The sequence below is a fragment of the Lactuca saligna genome, chromosome 5 (assembly GCF_052625555.1).
Source record: "Lactuca saligna cultivar CGN05327 chromosome 5, ASM5262555v1, whole genome shotgun sequence".
Classification (NCBI taxonomy): domain Eukaryota; kingdom Viridiplantae; phylum Streptophyta; class Magnoliopsida; order Asterales; family Asteraceae; genus Lactuca; species Lactuca saligna.
This window is the reverse complement of record NC_136421.1, coordinates 137,106,955-137,132,232: the sequence shown is the minus strand read 5'-3', so window position 1 is coordinate 137,132,232 and position 25,278 is coordinate 137,106,955. Positions and strand designations below refer to the sequence as shown.

Below are 25,278 nucleotides of genomic sequence, written 5' to 3'. Positions count from 1 at the left end.
AAAATCTACGACTATCATTTAGACAACTAAGGCTAAAAATTATTGTATTGAAACTTCGCGTTTTACGTTTATCAGTGTTGCTGGTTTTTGGCGCGAATCTTAGATTGGTCATAACTTCTTCGTTATAACTCGGATTTTAGTGTTCTTTATATGTACGAAAACCTTGATACGATTTCTACCACTTTATTTAACCCAAATAAGATTTTAGGAAAATTAAATTTTGACCTAAATTTGAGTGGTGTTACATTATATTGTCTCGAAATGTCGAGTTGTCACATATATATATATATATATATATATATATATATATATATAAGCTTTTATTTCAGTTCAATACATACGCAGTCATTCAAACAACATTACTAGTAAACTATAATAGGCATAGTTTAAGAGATTACTACCCACTATTGCTAGTACAATTGATATTGCCATATTTATACATCTTTTTAGGCAATATTTAAGTACATCTTTATATATATTTTGGTCATTTATATAGAATTATGATACTTATAAGGATAAAATATTATTTGTAGCCAAAATAAAGCATTTTTGAAGAGAGGGACCAAAAGTGATAGTTTATGGAACATTGGAGGCTTGGAGTAAAAAAGGTAAAGAAGACCATGGAACTTACCAAAACCACGACATGGCATGAGTATTCTAGAAGATAAGATTACGTGAAGAAGGAGTCCTTGCCCGATACGAATAACTTGGAAACCACGACGTGGCAGAGATAACTATGACGTGGAACAAGATTTTTCAGAATCTATATATACTCTTGGCCATTAAGAAGAGAGGACTTTTTTGGGTGGCTTAGAGGGGTTCCTGGAGATGAAAAGAAGAAGACCTGAAAGCTGGTTTCAACACCAAGGAAGTAGAAGTACATAAATTGATTCATAGTTTGGTACACTTTAACATGTTTTGGATTAGATTATTCGTTTGTTTAGCTGTTAATATGTCCAGCTAAATCTAGTTGCTTATGTTAGCTAGATGAAGTTGGAACTCATGGTTTTAATGCATTAGATTTAACTTTAATTGTTGGTGATATGCTTGTGTTGATTGATTTTACCTAGCATACTTGAATTAGTTATTTGATGGCTTTGAATTCTTATTCTGTGTAGTTAGTGAACACAATTCTGTATGAACTTGAATACCTAATAATATAGTGAACACTAGTTATTGGAGCTAAGATCAAACCAATCTTAGATTAGTAATTGAATAAGTAAATTAAGGTGTGTTAGAGAACTCATATTATGACTGTAATTGTGTTTTGACTAATCAATCTTCATGTCTCCAGTTTTATTTAATAATTGATTCTGTGTTAACTATTGTATGAACATAAATAGAATTACATGAATTGATTAATAATTAGTAGATTTAGAACTAAATTACTAATACCTTATTAATTGGTCACCAACAGTAATAGTTATAGCTAATGTATAACCATTGAGTGAAAGTGGATTCGAACTAACAGAAGTGTTTGGTTAATGATTACGTTTTTGTTAAAGAATTAAGTTCATCTAAACTTGCAAAATTAGATAAAAAAAACCCTTTTAACTTGTTAATAATTAGATTAATTTAGTAGTAAATAAAGTAATTTATAACACCGTTCCCTATGATCGACACCTGACTTACCTAAGTTATACTGTAATCTGACTAGGTACATTGCCTATAAGTGCATAGTTAGTCGAAATTTGTTAGGTTATAAATATTAAAATTAGTGGGTACTTCCATGCACATCAAGTTTTTGGCACCGTTGTCGAGGAACGGCTTAGTTTATTATTTATTTGCTTTAGGTTAATCGATCCTTTTTGTGGGGTAAAACCTGCAAAAAGTTAATTTTCCAGCAAACGTTTTTTTACCATTAGTTTTTATTCTCTGTTTTCAGTTTTTAATTCACTTAGTTTTTCATTTCTAGGAAGGTTTGATTAATTTTTTTATAGAAGTCACGATGTGAGTATATAGATTCACGACGTGAGAACTGTGATTTTTAGTTCTTTTTTAGTTTTTAGTTTATTTTTCTTAGTACGGTTTTACTTTTTTTTCCTTGTTGTTTAGTTTGCAGGAGTTCATGACCAGAGGCTCTAACACCCCTTTGGTGATACCGCTTGAAGATTCCGAGTCTGCAATTTACAAGAAGAGGATGCCCTTACAAGAATTCAAATCAGTGTTCTCAAAGAAATCAGGGAAGAAAAAGGGGGAGTCAAGTTCATCCTCAAAGAACAAGAGCAAGCTTGAACACTTGGATCAAATATCCGTCCAAGCCGAATCCGAATACGATACCGAGCTTGAATTTGAAGAACATGCGACCGAACCCGAGAAGGAGCCAAGGAAAGAGATGGAAAATATTGAAGAAATGTCCATGGGAGCTTACAGAAAGAGAATTCGAGATGATGTTGGTCCAGGATTAGTACAACCCGCAATCCCTGCCACTGCCACATTCGTGCTAAAGGGACATATGCTTTCCGCACTAAAGGATATCCCATTATATGGAAAGGATCATGAGGATGCGTTCAAACACTTAGATGAAGTGAATGAAATTGCTAATTACTTCAATGTCCCAAATGTTAATAGGGATACCGTCTTGCTAAGGATGCTTCTCGTTACCTTTAAAGGAGCTGCAAAGGATTGGTTAAAAGCAATCCCACCCGGTATAGTAACTACATGGGCTCAAATGTGTGAGCAGTTTCTAGACCAATTCTGTCCACCATCTAAGATTGCTAAACTTAAAAAGGCAATAGCCAATTTTGAGCAAAACCCGGGAGAGTCACTTTACGAAGCTTGGGAACGTTACAAAGGGTTGTTAAGGAATTGTCCTCAACATGACCTTAACATTCAACAAGAGGTGTCAATATTTTATGATGGGGTAAATGTGATAAAAAGACAACTCCTTGATTCTCAAGGACCAGTTACAAAGAAAAATACGGGTGAAGTCAAGGAATTAATTGAAGAATTCGCAAAACACTCTCGTGAACATCATAATCCAAGGAATGAAGACATTAAAGGAGTTGGGGGTGCACAACCTGAAGAGATGGTTCCAGTGATGGCAATGCTCAACACTATGGAGAGGAGATTGATACAAATGGACCAATCAATTCATGCAATTAGAGTTGGTTGCGAGAGATGTAGTGGTCCACATTTGACAAAAGATTACAACATGGACGAATATGGAAACAAGAAATCCCAAGTTTGCTATTCGAGTGGGGACAAGTATGATGAAGATTGGAGGAAACCAAAGAAAGAGTGGCTGCCCTATGATGAATACAAGAAGAAAAAGGAAGAAAAATATAGACAAACTGGTAGAGGCTTCTACCAAAAAGAACAACCACCAATTGAGAAAAAAACCCGATCTAGAGACCATGTTAGTTAAGTTTATGGAAGCTTCAAAAAAGAGATACGAGGCTGTTGATTCCGCTATTGATGAACAAATAACTTTGATAAAGAATCATCATGCATTGATGATAGAACATCAAGCTTTGATAAAAAATCAACAAGCCTCCATCAATAATCTTGAAGTGCAATTTGTCTTTGTGATTATGATGTATATTCTTTCGTGCCTTATTGATTTAGGACTAGAGGGTCCAACCCGAGTTGTAAGGCCGGAGGGTCTTCACTGAGATACAGGACTGGAGGGGCCAACCCAAGCTGTGAGACCGGAGGGTCCTCACTGAGACACATGACCGGAAGGTCCTTATCGAGATTTAGCCATGAGAGGCTAATTATTTGTGCCTAGTATTTTGGGGAACTCACTAAGCTTTATGCTTACAGTGTTGTGCGAAATGTGTTTCAGCTACTTCTCAGGATCGCGGGAAGGCATCGACATGATCTACACACCAGCAACTTGATTTGTGTTATGAAGATTCTAGGATATTGACAAACCATTTTATGTCTTGTGTTTGAAACAATTTATAAATTCGGTTTGAGAAATGTTAAATTGCGCTTTGTATGAATTTAAAAATGAAAATTTTATTTGAAAAATTAAAGTGTTACAAGTTGGTATCTGAGCCTTAGTTTGAGGGATTCGGATGTACCATCGGGTTTGTCTGGACTCAAACTAAGGATTTGAGGAATTTTTCTAAAAATAGATGATTTTCTAAATGAGCAAAAGATTTTAAGAGGAAACGAGATGAAGCGGTGTGTACAATCAGACCGAGCCCGATCTGTGAATTCCCAAAATACCCTTACTTGTTTATATTATGAGATAAGATATTTATGAGATATTAGAGCTGCATGCTAGATGGTAGGGTAGGTATTTCATGGATTTAGAACTAGAGTTGCATGATTCATGATGCCTTAGCCTAGGAGGATGTTATTGATTGACATAATCTTCTATTTGCTCTGTGTGTGTACTGAGTAGGGGTACATGGCAAGAATCTTTGAGAGATAGTTTTGAGTCAAAGAGTAGTCTAGGAGAGATACCTAGATGTTCATTTGAGAAATCTACTTAGAGAGTAGTTTGATATCCTTTAGGGATAGAGTACTTGTGATTTAGGATCCTAGGAGGAGGACTTCAGGCGACTACGGGGTTATATGGAAGGTAGTATTGGGCTCGTATTACTAAAAGCACCAGATCTATATGTAACCCATGTAAGAACCTTTGGATACTAAAGAGCATGTATGGGTGGGTAATCGTGTGTACGCTTCAGCCAGTCACTAATGATTTATGTGTTTGTGTTTCATAGAGACTATTGTGATTACCCACAATAACCCCAGGGGGAGTACTAGTGACGAGGATATCCGCAGGATCATTGCTGAGGAGTTAACCGCAGCTATCAGGGAGACCATTCTAGAGATGTTCAGGTCTATTAGGACCACGTTGATTGAGAATTTTGATGAGCAATACATTGCTATCATAGAGGCTGTTGTTGCAGCAGCCACCTTAGCCCTTACAACCGCGAGGCCACAGGGGGTGATTCGTTGTTGTTTCGAGAGTTCACCAACACGAAGCCACCAGAGTTTGACGGGACCCATGCCCTGATTTCTGCTATAAGATGGATTTCTGACATCGTGGGATGTGTCTATACTTGTTCATGCCTAGAGCACTTGAGAGTTTGTTTTGCACTAAACCAACTTCTCTTAGGAGTGAAGGACTAGTGGAAGTTCATGACAACTGATTTTACTCTTGTAGACCATGTTGTAGTGACTCGGGAGAGGTTTACCCAGCTATTCCGAGATGAGTATGTTCCCCAGGTGGAGAGGGAACGATTGGCCAAGGAGTTTCTATCTCTCAAGCAGGACAGAAACAGTGATAGAGATTATGAGGATGTTTCATGAGAGGGTGTTGTTCTACCCAGAGCATGTGTCTATAGAGCAGGAATGTGTGAGATGATACCTGAGCATTTTGAGGCGAGATATTAGAGAGTTTGTGGCGAACTCATTGTATCATACATTTTCTGAGCTATAGACCAGTACCAGGAGGAGGGAGATTGAGTTGGAGATTCAGAACATAAATGAAGGAGAGTCTCAGGGGAGAGATAGGAGACCAGTGTAGTCACATCCAGCAACAAAGCAGGCTAAGCCTGTTGATACGAAATTAGGAGGCTATAAGGGCCACACTTGTAGCAAGTGCCAAAAGAGTCATGAGGGATCTTGTCGAGCTGGGATTTGTTACAAATGTCACAATGAGGGGCATATGGCGAAGGACTACCCCAAGGGATTTCCGGTTTGCTATCATTGCAACCAAATTGGCCACCGGAAGGTCAAGTGAGCTCATCTCACTCAGGGACCATCCCAAGCTACTACTCATACTGCTTCACATGTTACTGATGGCTGGCCGGGGAAGGCCGAGGCTCTGAGAGCTCATAGGAGGGCTTTCCAGCTGACTGTGGAGGAGGTCCGTGTAGCACATGACGTTGTTGCTGGTACGTAGCTCCTTATTCATGTTATTTTGAGATTTATTTATGCGTACATTGTGTTTCATATCGGTACTTTTCTTGTGAATATTGTGCTTGCCTCGGTGTTATTTGACTCGGGTGCGAGTCGATCTTTCATCTCTTTATCGTTTAGTCATCAAAATAGTATTAGACGTGAGGCTTTGAGTCGACCGCTGAGGGTTTCTATAGCCAACGAGCATGAGGTTTTTTCCACTGATGTATTCTAGGGATGTGTTTTAGAGATTTTCGGTATCTGTGTCATAGTGGGCAAGGGCTGGTTGAGCCAGTCCGAAGTCATGACTGACTATGAGCGTCGGATGGTGACCATATGAGACCCTAGTGGGGGAGTACTTACTGTTTATGCTGAGGGAACTAGATCCGGATCAACCTTCTGCTTTACCGCCAGGGCAAGGTAGAGTCTACAACAGGGATGCATGGGCTTTTTAACATATGTGATCGATACGCAGGTTGCCACTGAGAGGCTGATTTCTGTTTCTGATGTTCCAATGGTATGAGAGTTCCTAGATGTTTTCCCTGAGGAATTGTCGGGTGTGCCTCCTGATAGATAGGTGGAGTTCCGGATCGATCTGATTCTAGGGGCGACACCTATTGCCAAGGCACCTTATCGCCTTGCACTGCCCGAGATGCAGGAGTTATCCTCGCAGATCCAGGGGCTGTTAGGGAAGGGTTTCATTAGATGGAGTAGCTCTCTATGGGGAGCGCCGATCCTTTTTGTCAAGAAAAGGATGGTTCACACCGGATGTGCATCGACTGCCAGGAGTTGAGCAAGCTAACGGTCAACAACTGTTATCCACTATCGAGGATCGATGATTTGTTTGATCAGTTGCAGGGGGCGTCTTGGCTTTCCAAGATTGATTTGAGATCTAGGTATCATCAAATGGGAGTCTGCGAGGAGGATATCCAGAAGACAGCCTTCCGGACTCGTTATTGGCATTACGAGTTTGTGGTGATGCCTTTTACGGTCACCAATGCACCAGCATCGTTCATGGACCTCATGAACCGCGTGTGTACGTCCATGTTGGATAATCGGTGATCGTTTTCAACAATGACATTTTGGTGTACTCGAGGTCTAGGGAACAACACGATGAGCATCTTTGGGAGATTCTTGGGGTGTTAAGGATGGAGAGGTTTTATGCCAAATTCTCCAAGTGTGATTTCTAGTTACGAGATGTCCAGTTTTTGGGACACCGTGTTATCCAGAGTTCAAGGAGACATTGGTTTTTTCAATAGTGTTCTCCTTGTTCTCTTCTTCCACTACTTTACCTGCACAAGAAGTAGAAACATCAGTATTCTTCACCTCAACACCCTCAGTTGGCCCTGATTGTTCAGTCTTAACTGAAACTGGAACAAGGGGATGGCCATACTTACGGTGTACTTCATTTTCAATTTACTCCTTGGTTAAAGGGGTGGAAGTGTAGTGATCATCGAAAGGAGGTGGAACATCATGATACCCTAGACCCTTGTTTTGATTATCTTTAAATGTTAATTCTTTTTCTTATTGGATAAGGTGTCTAAGTCCATAACTATTTCTGGTATGTACTTGACCCGACCTGGCATGGTCCATTTGGGTTGCATGGCACCATGCAATTGGAAAGACTAAATGAGAGAAATAACATTTGGAGATTATTAATATATTATAAGTTCTAATATATTAATAATATTATTTGATTAGTTTGATGAAGAATTAATTTAGAATTAATTAAGTGATCAAAAAATAACTAATTAAATATATAGGTCGATTATGTAAATCATCCATATCTTGTATAGTGGGCTAAGAGGCTCCATGGATTATCAAGTTGGGTTCCACCCATAGGATGCTCCATGGATGCTCCATGGGAGTTACAAACCCATGGGTCATGGAAATGAAGAGTCATGACACATTAGGGTTTACATGGTGTAACCCTAGATGTGTCAACACTATATAAGAATCCTATTCTCCACCAAAATCGGCTACACATATGAAACAAGAGCGCTAGGCCGATTTCAAGAAGTGTGCATTCTCTCAAAAGACTTTCCAAGAGCATTTGGTGTTGTGTGAAGCATTTCAGGCATCACACTTGAGGTGCTAGGCTCACAAGGTTTCAAGGAACATAAGCAACAACAAGGTAAGTTATTCTATCTTTCATTCAAGTTAAAAATTGTTCCCCATGTATACTAAATAGGAATATAACCTTGGAATTCAACTTTGCATGATAATTAGACAAACATAGATCCAACGTTATTAGGGTTGCATGTACACTTAGGAAGTGTTAGAATGCTCAAAACACATCATTTCTATCATGGACGCAACTACCTCACTTGACACATCAAATTTCTTAAAGTGGAATTCAGCATCTTTATATTTGGATTTTAATGCATCAAGTTTGGTAGTCACATCATCAAAATCTTTCTTAAGATATCTATAATGGACACACTTGTCACTATATTCTACCTAAAATTTCTTATAATCATTTGTTTTGGCCTCTAATTGATCTTTCAATGGTTTCTAGCCTTTCCTAAGTTGGTACCCTTCATATTTTAGTTCCCCGTTCTCTCTACATAGTAATTCCTAATGTTCACATAAATTCTCCAAAGAAATTTCATCAACATTGATTTTTGAAGAACTCATTTTTATCAAAAATTGCCCTTTGACTAAAAACTCAAAATTCAACCTTAAAAGTCAAATTTAAAAAGTCAAACTTCAAAAGTCAAACCGAAAATCTAAATTTAAAATTTTAAAAGTTAAACAATAAAATCAAAGGTCAAATATCAAACTTGAAAAGTCAATGTCAAAATTTTAAGTAAAAAATCAATTTAGAAATTTAAAAATTAAAGGTTAAAATTCTGGAAGAAAATAGAATTTTAAATTAAAAGAAATTGAATTTTTGGGTTAAAAGTGTGAAATTTGCGAAACTAGAAGCGACTGGGGATATTTTTGAATTAAATTTCGAAGGAATGGAATAAAGGACTTGCTAGTCCAACTGGTAAGATGCATGGGATGAGTAGGGAGGAGACCCGGGTTCGATCCCCGGCACCCCCAATTCCGTTTCCAATTTTTTAGACGAACACAGGTAAGCCACCAAGAGGCAAGCCATAAACTCCGAGCCGCACACGTCCGAGCCGCAAGCCACCGAGTCGTACACCGAGTCGCAAACTACAGAGCCGTAAACTACGGAAACTCTAGCCGTAAATGCGTTTACGGCTGTAAACCCTTCAATGGCCGTAAACCCTAAAAAAATGACGTTTTTACCCATTTTTTGCTCCAAAACTCGATCAAAAACTCGTTTTTATCAAAAATGCAAAGAACAACCCCCCCCCCCCCCCTATTTTTTAGATATCTATCCAAAAACGCAAAAATCTTTCAAAAATAAGATCAAATATGCTCCAGATCTGACAAAATTGATTGATGCAATCCATGCTCTGATACCACTTATTAGTCCCCAAATCTGCTTGTGTATCAATCAAATCCGTTTGATGGTGCGAAATCTCAATCAAACGGATGATTTCAGATCAAAATAGAAGAGAAATAAAAGAAGAATAATATGAATCTTGAATGTATTGATGATATGAATGAAGTTCCTTACACAAGATTCACTTTCTCTCTCTAACACGCCTTAGAATACACATTTAAGCTCCTCTAGGCCGTACACTCCTTTTCTGTTCATCAACCACTCCTCACCTACCTAACATCTATTTATATGTAAATGGGTAACATGGTCCATAAATGGGTTTACAGCCATAAATGGGTTTACGGTCGTAAACCTGTTTACGGCCGTAAACACCAAGTTGTTTACGGTCCTAGACTGAAAATTACAATTTCCTAGAAAAGAAAAGTATAAACCATAATTTGGGACCCAACAATTCACAAAAACCCAAATTATCAAATGATCAAAAACTCATGCCTATAATTGTTTGAATAAAAATCCAGGATCCTCAAAAACATAACTCCATCCCGTGTGTACAATCAAGCCGAAGCCTTCATGCGATCCTGAGAAGTACATGAAACACATATAACATAACATGGTAAGCACAAAGCTTAGTGAGTTCCCCAAAATACCACACATATATCATTAGCCTCTCATGGCTATATCTCGAATAAGACCCTCTGTTCGATGTGTCTCAGTGGAACCCTCCGGTCCTGCAACTCGGGTGGACCCTCCGGTCCTAACTCAATAAAGCTCAGAATAATGCACAACATAAATCACAAAGACATAATGCAGGATATCACAATACTCAATAAAACATACAATACCCTCCGATCACACAAAATTACCACTCAAGGTAAGCATAGTGAGAAAGAATCACCTCGTAAGTAATCAAAGAAATTGTGTACCCCTCGAACAGTCTAATCCCTGCCTACATGTCATAAGCATCTCTAAGTAACACTTAAATCACAACTCTAAATAAACCAAGCTATTTTATCTCTCTAACTCTTGGGATGGGTAAAAGACCATTTTACCCCTCCATGGTCACCATGATCCCTTTCTTGACCAAACCATAAAGTTAACAGAAGTCAACACTCGAGTCAATAGTCCATGTTGACCCAAATCATCGAGTGCATCTATGTGTCTCAGTGGAACCCTCCGGTCCCACAACTCGGGTGGATCCTCCGGTCCTAACTCAATAAAGCTCAGAATAAGGAACAACATAAATCACAAAGACATAATGCAGGATATCACAATACTCAATAAAACATACAATACCCTCCAATCACACAAAATTACCACTCAAGGTAAGCATAGTGAGAAAGAATCACCTCGTAAGTAATCAAAGAAATCGTGTACCCCTCGAACAGTCTAATCCCTGCCTACATGTCATAAGCATCTCCAAGTAACACTTAAATCACAACTCTAAATAAACCAAGCTATTTTATCTCTCTAACTCTTGGGATGGGTAAAGACCATTTTACCCCTCCATGGTCACGATGATCCCTATCTTGACCAAACCATAAAGTTAATAGAAGTCAACACTCGAGTCAACAGTCCATGTTGACCCAAATCATCGAGTGCATCTATGTGACTCATCGAGTTCCCTCGTTCCTTTAGCAATGTCATGAAAATCCAACTTAACTCGCCGAGTTGTCTCATCAACTGGTTGAGTTACTCATGTCCAGACTCATCAGGGAAAGCCCTAGCTGACTTGTTGAGTCAGATCACTGACTCGTCGAGTCCCTTCAGTATATTTTCTCATTCATATGTTTTAAGGTAGAGTTACAACCCCAAACTCTAGATCTAGCCTCCCAAGGCTGAGATACCACATAAAGCTGCAAGTTTTACATCCATGCATGGCACTTAGGGCTTGAAAATGCCAAAAACAAGTTACATTTAGGGTCCTAAGCATAAAAGCTCTCCTCTAGCTTGATAAATCTTGGACTTTTGCGCTTAAAGTACCTTATAAGGTCCAAATATAAAGTCTAAATCTCTTGGCAAGCTCAAAATAATCAAAGTCTCGAGGAAATATGGAAAAAGCCCTAAAACTTCCTAAAATAGAGATGTAATCAACATAATGAGCAAGGTGGTGATTTTTACCTTCAAACAGAAGCTAAGGATGGATAAACACTGGATCCAACAGTCCCTTCTCATTCTAAGCCTTGATACTCTTCTCTTTTCTTCCAAAAGTGAACTAGAATGCCCAAAGTTAGCTCTTCTTTCTCTCCTAAATCAAACTAAACAATTAGGGTTTCACATAGGGGAGTAAGGTGACATGGGAGGACAAAATGAGGGCTTAAGGTCCATTAAATAGGACACAACCCCGAAAAATTAGGGTTTTCTCGCATAGCGCCAACTCATCGAGTTGGTCCCTCCAACTCGTCGAGTTGGTCGTAAAACCCACACAACCAATCCTTCTCTACTCGACGAGTTGGGGCATCCCACTCATCGAGTTGCTCAATCAAAATCATGAAAATTATGAAAATATTATACATAGTAGTTGGGATGTAACATTATCCTTCATAAAAGACCAAGTAGAAATCATGGATAGGGAGATCAAGAGAACAAAATAAAGTCATATACCAATAATATAGGTCCACTGGAATGCCAAATGAGGACCTGAATTCACTTCAGAATAAGAAATTCAGATGAAACAAAAGTACCCACATCTCTTCCCTAGCTTATGAGTAACCACTCTAGAACGAATTTTGGGACGAAATTCCCTCTAATGGGGGGATAATGTCACAACTGAGAAATTATAGTACCAACAAGGTCTAAACCCTAAACAAGTATAAGTGAAGCCATATTGCAACCTTATTTCAGTGTATTATCTATAGCCATGAAGGCATTGTTGGGTTTTGAGCAAACTAACACTCCTAAAGTGTTCATGCAACCTTAGAAACCTTGGATCTATGTTTGACCAATTTTTCCAAGGTTCATAACCTATCTAGCATGGCATGGGGTACTTTTAAACATAAAGAACAACAAGAATTACATACCTTTGATTGTGAGTTGATTCCTTTGGAGTTTGAGAGCCAAGCACCAATAATGTGAATGCCTCAAATGGAAATCACAAAACACCACAAACTTGGAAAAAACTTTATGAGAGAGTATGTATTTGCTCTAGAAATCGGCCACTCTTATGCACACATGCTTAGTGTCATTTCAAGCATCACAAGCCTCTTTATATAGTGTAGATGATTAGAGTAAACCCTAATAACCCATGTCTTTTCCTCTTCCAAGGATCCACGGGTTAAAAGCTCCATGGATCATCCATGGACTCCCATTTAAGCTTAGCCCATTTCCATAATGAGTGTTAGCCCACACTATATAAATATAATAGCCCATGTTTAATTAGTCACCTTTTTATCACTAAATTAATTCATAATTAATTTAGGATCAATACTAATTAAATAATATGATTTCATATTAATATATTATAACTTATAATATATTAATAAACCATAAACATATTATTCTCATAAATATTATCCATATAAATAGTTCGGGTGAATTGTAACCCAAATGGATCATGTCGGGTTGGGTCAAGTATATACCAAAATAAGTTGTGGACTTAGACACCTTATCCAACAGACTCCCACTTGGATAAGTCTGATAACTATATTTGCTTATATTACTTCAGGAACCAAGCGACAATCGTAGCTCTCAAAAACCCTATTGAACTATGAAGCGCCATTTTAGATAAGTGATCATATTATCCTCTGCTCTCATGATATCAATCGCAAAAATACATGGAACAATGTCTTTTTTACTGTCCAGCATTTTGTTTCCTGATTTTCGATTCGTTTAACAATGAAATTAATCGAACATATCAATTTAGTTCTGACCGGGCCCGGTACATGGTTCAAAACAAAATCATCGAGGGATCCAGATATCGCTTCTATTTCTAGAAGGAACATATAAACTTCGACTCATATGCTTGTTCTACTACTTGTTGAATTATACACAAAGGCATGTTTTATAACATCAAGTTACTGATGCGTTTTCGTGCAATCAATGCACAACCAACTCATAGGCAACAACTCATATCTCTAGGTTTGAAGACTTATATAATATTACCCTCTCACGATCACTCGAGATAAATTCCATGAAGTGATGCAAGTGAGCGTGGGTTTATTCCAATACTCATAACTTATGAGCACTCATGAATGTTGTAGCAACCATTGCCATGTCTAAACACCTTTAGCCATCTACAATCCCAATTCATGACAATCTTGATTCATACCTACTTCTAACGTATGCCCGATTGTGGAAATTTTGAATAAATTTATTATTCTGGAAGTCAAAACATGCAAAACTGAAACAATAGTAAATAATTGACAATGATAGCAACACCTTACTCATAAATAATCACAACTTTTATTTATCATCAAACGTAGATTACATTTTACAAGTTTCAGAAATAACTATCTAATTTGTAAAACTAATATCGTCTCTCAGCTCGATGCGCCTTGCATGCTGCAAATGTTTAACCCTCGTCAGACCCTTTGTAAGGGGATCCGTAGGGTTCTCATCCAACGATACCCTCTTTGCCGCAAGGAGTCCTTCTTCTATCTTGTGTCTTATGAAGTGATATTTTCTATCATTATGTCGGGATCTCCCATGATCTCTTGGTTCCTTAGCTAAGGCAACCGCACTATTGCTATCACAAAAAATCTCCATAGGCTCCCTAATAACTGATATTACACCAAGATCTCTAATGAAGTTCTTCAGCCATATCACCTCCTTTACTGCTTCACTTTCTGCTATGTACTCTGATTCACAAGTCGAATCAGCTACCATCTCCTGTTTGGAACTCTTCTGTGACAACCCGATATTTCAACTACATGTAAACGACCTAAAAAGTCAAGTATTGTAACCACGTTAGTTGTAATAAAATTTACTTCGAAAATAAAATATCCAAAAATCACTAATTAAATTAACTTTTATGATAGATGTCATGAAAACCGTGATCGTACGTAAAAAGAACGCTCAAATCCGACTTCATATAAGAAAGTTAGGAATTTTTCAAGTTCGGCTTAACGGCAGACGGCTAAAAACTCGAATCAGAGATCGAGCGACTTTTGGCTGGAATGACCTAAACGAGAATCGAATGTCTCAACAATGCTATTTCAGCGGTAAAAAGTCTGGCAAAAACCGACGTCAGATAAAGAAGTTATGAATTTCTAAAGAAATTTTCTTACCGCGACCTTTTAAAAATAAATAATAAAAATAATTTTGGAATTTGCCGACGGAATCTAAAAGAAAGTTGTAGAGTATGGTCTCACCTTCGCGGAGATATAAAGAATGTCGAAAACGGAGTTCGTATGAAGAAGATATGAATCTTTGAAATTTATTAAATAATTTATATATAAATTTAATTCAAAAATCCGGTATTATCCGAAGGGGGAGTCACCGTGTTCATCCGAGTTATGCACCGCATAACTCCGTACGCCCCGCGTACGTGAGGCCTTGGCCTCGGCTCGTCCACGTCGCCCCTATGCGAGCTACCCCGACCCATCCCATCCGAAGCCGAGGCAGTCGAGGACTCGGTCACGCATGACGCACGAGTACGCCCCGCGTACGCTCGTACGCCCCGCGTACCGAGGCTTCTCAGTCCCCTATAAATAGAGATGCGAGGGTTCCGGGAAAAACACCCCATTTCTCTCATTTCTCTCACGATCTTGCCTCATTTTCCGTGCCCGCACTACCCCGAAGCCCCGATCACTTTGCTCGAGTCCCGAAGGTCGTTCGTGCCCCCGAGATTCCCGAGAATCCCGAGGAAATCCACTTTCGCAAGCCGAAATTCTGTCCGGTTTTCATCCCGCAACCTCCGATCTTACAAGTGAGTTCATACCCCTATAATTCACGCTTTTAAATGTTTTATGAGTACTTTTACATGCTTTTAGGGGGGGAATACAAGTAAAACACTCGGTTATTATCGTGTGTTATATAAACTTTCACTTTACGCGTTTTATCAAAGGAATCATATGTGATTTTAAACTATCAAAGGAAATCTTTCATATGCAAATTATACCACGACAACATTTTATCTTTTGAAATGAGAAAAGATTTATGTATTTATATAAATCAGATATTTGTTTATACTACATTTATGTGTGTCGGTTTTGGCACTACAAAAACTACACTTTTCATAACAAGTGAATATTTTCACTAAAGGTTTATTATACAAACGAAACACACTTTTAGGAAACTATAATAGGTATAGTTTTACGAGAATACTACGAACTTTTACATACATGGAAATACTACTTCAAGAAGCTACTTTTATATACAATAACGAACGAACGTTTTCACACGTAAATCTGTTTTATACTAAGTTTTGTGAGATATTAACTTCACGTAGGTTCGAGTACACATTTCAAGTCCTGTATTATATACCAGAATCCCTTGGAGGGGGAGCATGGTGTTTGTGTATAGATCTATACGGGCTTGACAACTCGCGCCCTAACTGTTAGCTACAATCCACCATTTGGGGTGACAAACGTCAGAACATTCCAACGCCTGAAAAACGTTGTGTATATGCATTCCTTGTCAATAGCATGGAGTATTAAAAACACAATGATTTACGGGGGTTTTCAGACATATTGAAATTTTTATACTTACATACATTTACTAGAAACAAGCATTTGTCCTGAAAGAAGGTTACAATTATACTAGTAGAAAATATAGGATTTTCTAGGAACATGCAAACAAAGAACAAAAACATTTTATTTCATACAAACATTGTCATTAAATACTTATGAAACTCACCAGCTTAAATGTTGATCTACTCTTTCAAAACTACTTGTATGTCCCATGGATTCATTAATTACAGGTAACAAACGGATTTTGGAGAAGGGATGCTGCGGCGCCAGTTTAATTTCATATTTTGACATCATAATGTAATTGATTTTAAACATGTACACTTTTAAACAATGTAAACGTTCAATTATATATATGATGGTTGTATTACTTTCTTTACTATGTATTCATTTGTTACATTACCACATGAAGTCATCCGCCCCCGAACGTTTCCGCCGTTCTGGTTTGGGGGTGTGACAGATTGGTATCAGACCAATGTTTATAGTGAACTAAGTATATCGAACCTCATAAGATATACAAACTATAAATGCTTAGGGACTCAAAGTCTCTGACAAAAGTGTTCGTACCTAAAATCCTTATTTCATATAAATAGATTATTTTAGGTTATGAAAATCCAAAATACATGCATACAACAACACATTTTTATGATAAAAACTATAAAAAAGTATTAAGACAAGTTGGACACTACGATTAGTTCTCGAGATATGTAATCAAATTTGGGACGAATATAGCCTGATCAACTATGTTTATCCGAAATTAGACTAACGTATATCGAGGAATGATCGTAGTGAGTAACAAGTCAAAACTTAACAAAATAGACACAAGTATCTAACATACAATTTAAATACTATAGGAGTATTTGGTGAATACAATAGATTAATTAGTATTACAAGTCTCAAGTTTTATTCGAATCTTATAACCCTATTCTCGTATAGTCAAATGGCTGGATTTCACCCGCATGGAGACCCCTACTACCCAAACCAAGGCAACGGAGGATGGATTGAGGAGGATCCGGAGGAGGACGAAGAGCCTATTGAGTTGGATGGAGGGGACAACTCCGGTACAGACTCGGAACTAGAGATAATCAACCCTCCACCCATTAGGAAGAACTTCCAAGGACCGACTCCCGTTTGGGGAAGTCACCTCGCCCACTGGAGCCAACAACAAGGGATATGCTCTCCCTACGGTATATGTCGAGACTTCTACGACATCAGGAACGGAGGTTCAGCCGACCGAGCACTTCTGGCAATGGTAGGTAAACTGGCCAACCAGTCCTACCAATCGGGGGTTCAAGCAAACCGAATCCGAGAGGTCAACGTGGAAGTACAAGCCCACGCGGCCGATATCCGCCGCCTGGATATGTTGCAGAATGACATCCACCTCCGTGCCGAACCATTCCAAGCACAAACGAATGCAGCCCTCGCAGAGTTGAGGGAACAACAAGCCGCCTTCAATAGGCGTCTTATGGAGTCGAAGCAATCGGATGCGGACTCGAGATCCAAGCGCAACACACGTCGCAAGTAGTAGTTGCGAAAACCTCAAATTTTGTTATAAGATAGGACTTCGGCTAAAAGTTTTTACTTCCTTTAAATTCTTGTAATCGGAGAACCTTTTAAGGGTCAAATTTTCGTGATCATTGTATCATCTATTATATTAATATAATTCGCACGCTATTACTACTACGTTGAGTATCGCGTTCAATCTTTAAAATATTATGGAAAAACCATACGCTTGTTCATATATTCGGATTTACGAATAACCTTCACTCTTTTATCTGTGAGACTCATACTATTATCTGTTGTTGAACTATAGCAAATTAGTTCATGAGACACATTCATTGTTCATTTATTATTATCCATATCATCATCTTTTAAACGTATAGTTAAAGATGCCGCCACGCAGGAATCCCAGGCGTAACCCTAACAACGAAACACTAATACCACCTCCACCTCCTCAATTTGATGCTGTCATGTTCCAGGCAGCAGTCACTGCAGCTGTGGCAGCTGCCATGTCACAGATCAATACCCTGGTTACTACGGGTTCAGGAATTGGCATACATCCTTCCAACCATGGTGATAGTCATGGACAACCCCGGGAGTGCACCTATAAAGACTTTGCGAATGCTAAGCCCCAGATGTTTAATGGAATGGGTGGTGTGATGGTTTTAAGGCAGTGGATTGAAAGAACGGAATCAGTGTTTGAAATCTGCTCCTGCCCCCGAGCACAGCAAGGTCAAGTTTCCAACTTACACGTTTACTGATAGGGATTTACCTTGGTGGAATGGCCATGTTAAGGTACTTACCCTGATAGTGGCAAACTCGATAAGCTGGGAGAGCTTGAAAATCATGTTGATGAGGGAGTACTGTCCACAAGGAGAGATTCAAAAACTCGAGCACGAACTTTAGACTCTAGGAATGATTGGTACCGATATAGCAAGTTATACCAATAGATTCTGCGAGCTGGCAATCCTTTGCCCGGATATGATTGCTCCCGAGAGCAAGAAAATAGAGCGATACATTTGGGGACTGTCGCCCCAAATTCAGTCAAGCGTGTTAGCTTCCAAACCTGACACCTTTGAAAGTGCCAAGGAGCTGGCACAATCGTTTATTGATTACGGAAATCATCAACACTCAACAACTTCTGCACCAAAACCACACAAGGGAAACAACAATAACAACAACAACAAGAAGAGAGGGTGGAATAAGGGGAAGGGTGGGTCTTCCCAAAAATCCTCGAAGAAACAACAACTGGTTGTCGTGAACGCTGCGACGGTACCTACTACCGTTCCTACAAGTCTCTACCCAACAAAGCCTTATGTAGGCAACCTCCCAAAGTGCACCAAGTGCAATTAACACCACCACGGACCATGTCGGGAAATGCAGTGCTCTAACTGCAACAGAAAGGGGCACACTGTCCGTTTCTGCAAGGCCCCCGCAAAACCAATCACTCAAGTTCCCGGTGCTGGTGAAGGCCAAGCATGCTACGGTTGTGGCGAGGTGGGCCACTACAAAAGAAACTGCCCAAAGGCAGCAAATACCAGCGGAGTAGGACGGGTATTAGCTATTGGTCACGAGGAAGCCGTAGCTGATCCTACAGTAGTTGTTGGTACATTTCTTCTCGATAATTCATATGCATGCATCCTATTCGATAGTGGAGCAGAGAGAAGCTTTGTGAGCCAAAACTTTATTCACTTACTTAAACGTAAACCTAGCATGTTAGAAGAATCATTCACTGTAGAAATGGAAAATGGGAAAACGGAAAACACTAATTGCATATACATGGGTTGTACATTAACTTTAGATGGTCACTCTTTCCCAATCAACCTTATGCCAGTCCAAATAAAAAGTTTCAACGTTATAGTTGGTATGGATTGGTTAAGTCCTCTTCGCGCCGACATCATGTGCTTTGAAAAAGTTGTTCGTCTAAATCTCCCTAACCACGAAACATTAGTGATCTACGGCGACAAATCAAGTACAAACCTTCGCATCATTTCGTGCATCCAAGCTCGAAAGTGTTTGCGGAAGGATTATCAGGCATTTCTTGCACACATCATCGATACAAGTCGGGAAGGAAAGGATATAAAAAGCATCCCAGAGGTACGGGCTTTCCCCGATATCTTCCCAGAAGAACTACCAGGATTACCACCACAACGCCAAGTCGAGTTCAGAATCGACTTAATTCCAGGGGCTACCCCTGTAGCAAAATCGCCTTATCGTCTGGCACCAGCAGAGATGCAAGAACTTTCCAGTCAGCTTAACGAACTTCACCAAAAAGGATTCATCAGACCAAGTTTCTCACCTTGGGGAGCACCGGTCTTGTTTGTAAAGAAGAAAGACGGATCGTTCCAGATGTGCATCGACTACCGAGAGCTGAACAAACTCACTGTCAAGAATCGTTACCCTCTACCCCGCATTGACGACCTATTTGATCAACTTCAAGGAGCGAGCAACTTCTCAAAGATAGATCTACGATCCGGATATCGCCAATTATGAGTGCTAGAAGAAGACGTTCCCATGACAGCCTTCTGAACCCGTTATGGACACTACGAATTTGTAGTGATGTCGTTTGGATTAACCAACGCACCAACAGTATTCATGGACCTAATGAATAGAGTGTGCCGTCCTTACTTGGATCAATTCGTCATCGTATTCATCGATGATATACTTATATACTCCCGAAGTAAGGAAGAACATAGTCAACACCTACGGAGGGTTCTAGAAACACTACGATCAGAGAAGCTCTATGCGAAGTTCTCTAAATGTGAATTTTGGATTCGAAGAGTCGAATTCTTGGGCCACGTTGTTAGCGAAAAAGGGATACACGTGGACCCCTCCAAAATTAAGGCCATTAAGAACTGGTCAGTACCAAAGACACCTACAGAGATTTGTCAATTTCTAGGTCTAGCTGGCTACTATCGCTGATTCATAAAGAACTTCTCTAGCATCGCGAAACCTCTTACTACATTAACCCAGAAAGGTGTGGTCTTTGACTGGGAAGCAAAACTAGAAAAGGCATTCCAAACTTTGAAACAAGCTTTATGCACCGCACCAATACTATCCCTCCCCGAAGGGATAGAAGATTTTGTAGTGTATTGTGATGCATCGAATCAAGGGCTTGGTTGTGTTCTTATGCAACGAGAGAAGGTTATTGCTTATGCCTCCCGTCAGCTTAAAACACACGAAGTAAACTATACGACACACTATCTAGAGTTGGGAGCAATGGTATTTGCTTTAAAGATCTGGAGACACTACCTGTACGGAACAAAGAGTACTATTTACAGCGACCACAAGAGCCTTCAACACATTTTCGATCAGAAGGAGCTCAACATGCGACAACGACGATGGGTCGAGTTACTCAATGATTACGAATGCGAGATTCGTTATCATCCTGGCAAGGCCAATGTAGTAGTTGACGCCCTTAGTCGGAAAGAATACACTGGTCGGAGAGTCAAATCTCTGAATATGACCATCCATTCCCACTTATCCACACAAATTAAAGAGGCTCAACTGGATGCTTTACAACCCGAGCATGTGACGGGGGAATCCCTGAGAGGAATGGAAAAGAATCTAGAAATCAAGGGTGGCAGAGCCTATTATCTCATGGACTGTATCAGGACACCAAGACATGGTGGTTTCAGGGATGTGGTCATGACTGAAGCGCACAACACGAGGTATTCCGTTCACCCAGGTTCAGATAAAATGTATTTGGATCTTAAGAAACTGTACTGGTGGCGTAACATGAAAGCAGAGATTGCTACCTTTGTAAGTAAATGTCTTACTTGCGCTAAGGTTAAGGTCGAGTACCAGAAACCTTCAGTATTACTACAACAACCAGAGATACCGGAATGGAAATGGGAACAGATCACTATGGATTTCATAACCAAGTTGCCCAAGACAACGGGTGGACTTGATACCATATGGGTCATCGTCGACAGATTAACCAAATTCGCGCATTTTCTGCCAATCAAGAAGACTGACAAGATGCAAAGGCTTACAAGAACTTACGTAAGGGAAATAGTGCGATTGCATGGGGTTCCGATGTCCATTATCTCCAATAGAGATACTAGATTTACATCAAGGTTCTGGCGGTCACTACAAAGTTCCCTAGGGACTAGATTAGACATGAGTACAGCCTACCATCCACAAATAGACGGGCAAAGTGAAAGAACGATACAAACTTTGGAGGATATGCTGAGAGCCTGTGTGATTGACTTTGGAAAGGCATGGGATATCCACTTACCTCTTGTCAAATTTTCATACAACAATAGTTATCATACGAGCATAAAGGTTGCTCCATTCGAAGCCCTCTATGGCCGCAAGTGCAGATCCCCTCTATGTTGGACCGAAGTTGGCGACACACAACTAGCTAAAGGATGAGATACTGAAAGCACTCTCATCGGTCCGAAAATCATACGAGAAACGACAGAGAAGATCGTTCAGATTCGTGAACGGTTGAAAGCATCTAGAGACCGACAGAATAGCTACGCTGATCAACGGAGAAAACCTTTGGAATTCCAAGTAGAAGACCGTGTTCTATTGAAAGTCTCGCCATGGAAAGGCTTGATATGCTTTGGAAAGCATGGAAAGCTAAACCCAAGGTACAAAGGGCCTTTCGAGATTCTTGCTAGAATCGGCCCTATAGCTTACAAACTTATTCTACCACGTGAACTTAGTAACATACACCCAACCTTCCACATATCGAATTTGAAAAAGTGTTTGTCCGATGAGACTCTTGTTATCCCACTCGACGAGATCGAGATCAATGAGAGCCTCAACTTCGCGGAAGAACCGTTAGAAATCATAGACCGAGAGATCAAACAAACAAAACAAAGTCGCATACCCATCGTGAAAGTCCGCTGTAATGCCAAGCAAGGACCCGAATTCAAATGGGAATGCGAAGATCAGATGAAACAAAAGTACCCGCATCTTTTTCTCTGATTCACTTGTATCTTTCTTGCTTTAAATTTCGGGACGAAATTCCCTCTAACGGGGGGATGATGTGACAACCCAATATTTCAACTACATGTAAACGACCTAAAAAGTCAAGTATTGTAACCACGTTAGTTGTAATAAAATTTACTTCGAAAATAAAATATCCAAAAATCACTAATTAAATTACCTTTTATGATAGATGTTATTAAAACCGTGATCGTACGTAAAAAGAACGCTCACATCCGACTTCATATAAGAAAGTTAGGAATTTTTCAAGTTCGGCTTAACGGCAGACGGCTAAAAACTCGAATAAGAGATCGAGCGACTTTTGGCCGGAATGACCTAAACAAGAATCGAATGTCTCAACAATGCTATTTCAGCGGTAAAAAGTCTGGCAAAAACCAACGTCAGATAAAGAAGTTATGAATTTCTAAAGAAATTTTTTTACCGCGACCTTTTAAAAATAAATAATAAAAATAATTTTGGAATTTGCCGACGGAATCTAAATGAAAGTTGTAGAGTATCGTCTCACCTTCGCGGGGATATAAAGAACGTCGAAAACGGAGTTCGTATGAAGAAGATATGAATCTTTGAAGTTTATTAAATAATTTATATATAAATTTAATTCAAAAATCCGGTATTATCCGAAGGGGGGGTCGCCGTGTTCATCCGAGTTACGTGCCGCGTAACCCCGTACGCCCCGCGTATGTGAGGCCTTGGCCTCGGTTCGTCCACGTCACCCCTATGCGAGCTACCCCGACCCGTCCCATCCGAAACCGAGGCAGTCGAGGACTCGGTCACGCATGACGCACGAGTACACACCGCGTACCGAGGCTTCTCAGCCCCCTATAAATAGAGATGCGAGGGTTCCGGGAAAAACACCCCATTTCTTTCATTTCTCTCACGATCTTGCCTCGTTTTCCGTGCCCGCACTACCCCGAAGCCCAGATCACTTTGCTCGAGTCCCGAAGGTCGTTCGTTCCCCCGAGATTCCCGAGAATCCCGAGGAAATCCACTTTCGCAAGCCGAAATTCTGTCCGGTTTTCATCCCGCAACCTCCGATCTTACAAGTGAGTTCATACCCCTATGATTCACGCTTTTAAATGTTTTATGAGTACTTTTACATGCTTTTAGGGGGGGAATACAAGTAAAACACTCGGTTATTATCGTGTGTTATATAAACTTTCACTTTACGCGTTTTATCAAAGGAATCATATGTGATTTTAAACTATCAAAGGAAATCTTTCATATGCAAATTATACCACGACAACATTTTATCTTTTGAAATGAGAAAAGATTTATGTATTTATATAAATCAGATATTTGTTTATACTACATTTATGTGTGTCGGTTTTGGCACTACAAAAACTACACTTTTTATAACAAGTGAATATTTTCACTAAAGGTTTATTATACAAACGAAACACACTTTTAGGAAACTATAATAGGTATAGTTTTACGAGAATACTACGAACTTTTACATACATGGAAATACTATTTCAAGAAGCTACTTTTATATACAATAACGAACGAACGTTTTCACACGTAAATCTGTTTTATACTAAGTTTTGTGAGATATTAACTTCACGTACGTTCGAGTACACATTTCAAGTCCTGTATTATATACCAGAATCCCTTGGAGGGGGAGCATGGTGTTTGTGTATAGATCTATACGGGCTTGACAACCCGCGCCCTAACTGTTAGCTACAGTCCACCATTTGGGGTGACAAACGTCAGAACATTCCAACGCCTGAAAAACGTTGTGTATAGGCATTCCTTGTCAATAGCATGGTTATAAAACTCACATGGAGTATTAAAAACACAATGATTTACGGGGTTTTTCAGACATATTGAAATTTTTATACTTACATACATTTACTAGAAACAAGCATTTGTCCTGAAAGAAGGTTACAATTATACTAGTAGAAAATATAGGATTTTCTAGGAACATGCAAACAAAGAACAAAAAAATTTCATTTCATACAAACATTGTCATTAAATACTTTTTAAACTCACCAGCTTAAATGTTGATCTACTCTTTCAAAACTACTTGTATGTCCCAGGGATTCAGTAATTACAGGTAACAAACGAATTTCAGAGAAGGGACGCTACGACGCCAGTTTAATTTCATATTTTGACATCATAATGTAATTGATTTTGAACATGTACACTTTTAAACAATGTAAACTTTCAATTATCTATATGATGGTTGTATTGCTTTCTTTACTATGTATTCATTTGTTACGTTACCACATGAAGTCATCCGCCCCCGAACGTTTCCGCCGTTCCGGTTTGGGAATGTGACATCTTCCAAGTAATTACCCCTCCATTTAGGGTAAAGACCCACCCAACCAGATTGAGAGCGGGAGTTATCCTTGTCAGTCTGACAGCTAGCATCACTATATCCAATACCCTCAAGTCATCACTCCCACCAAGGGTAAGGATCCAATCCTTAGTCCTTCATAGGTACTTGAGAATATTCTTTACCGCAGTCCAATGAGCCTTGCTAGGATTCCCCTGATATCTACTGACCATGCTCAAATCAAAAGCCACATCAGGGTGAGTACAAGTCATAGCATACATGATTGAGCCAACAGCGGAAGCATACAGTACTTGACTCATCTCAGCTATCTCTTCCCCTGTACTCGGACTCTGAGTCTTACTCAATTTGGTATTGCTTTGGATCAGTAAATCTCCTTTCTTGGAATTCTGCATGTTGAACCTTTTCAACACTTTGTCCAAGTAAATACTCTGACTAAGTCCAGTTAGTCTTTTACTCATTTCTCTTAATATTCTTATCCCTAAGATATAGGCAGCCTCCCCAAGGTCCTTCATAGAAAAGCGCTTCCCAAGCCAGGACTTCACTTCTTGCAAAGTTGGGACGTCATTTTCTATGAGTAGTATGTCATCCACATACAGTACCAAAACACTGACTATACTCCC

General features: G+C 39.4%; 1 non-coding gene across 1 annotated transcript; it reads right to left on the bottom strand.

The window, feature by feature from the left end:
* Positions 1-2,719: 2,719 nt before the first annotated feature.
* Positions 2,720-2,826, bottom strand: LOC144999059 (small nucleolar RNA R71). The gene has a single exon (XR_013660585.1). It is a non-coding gene; the product is annotated as a small nucleolar RNA R71 (small nucleolar RNA).
* Positions 2,827-25,278: the final 22,452 nt, after the last annotated feature.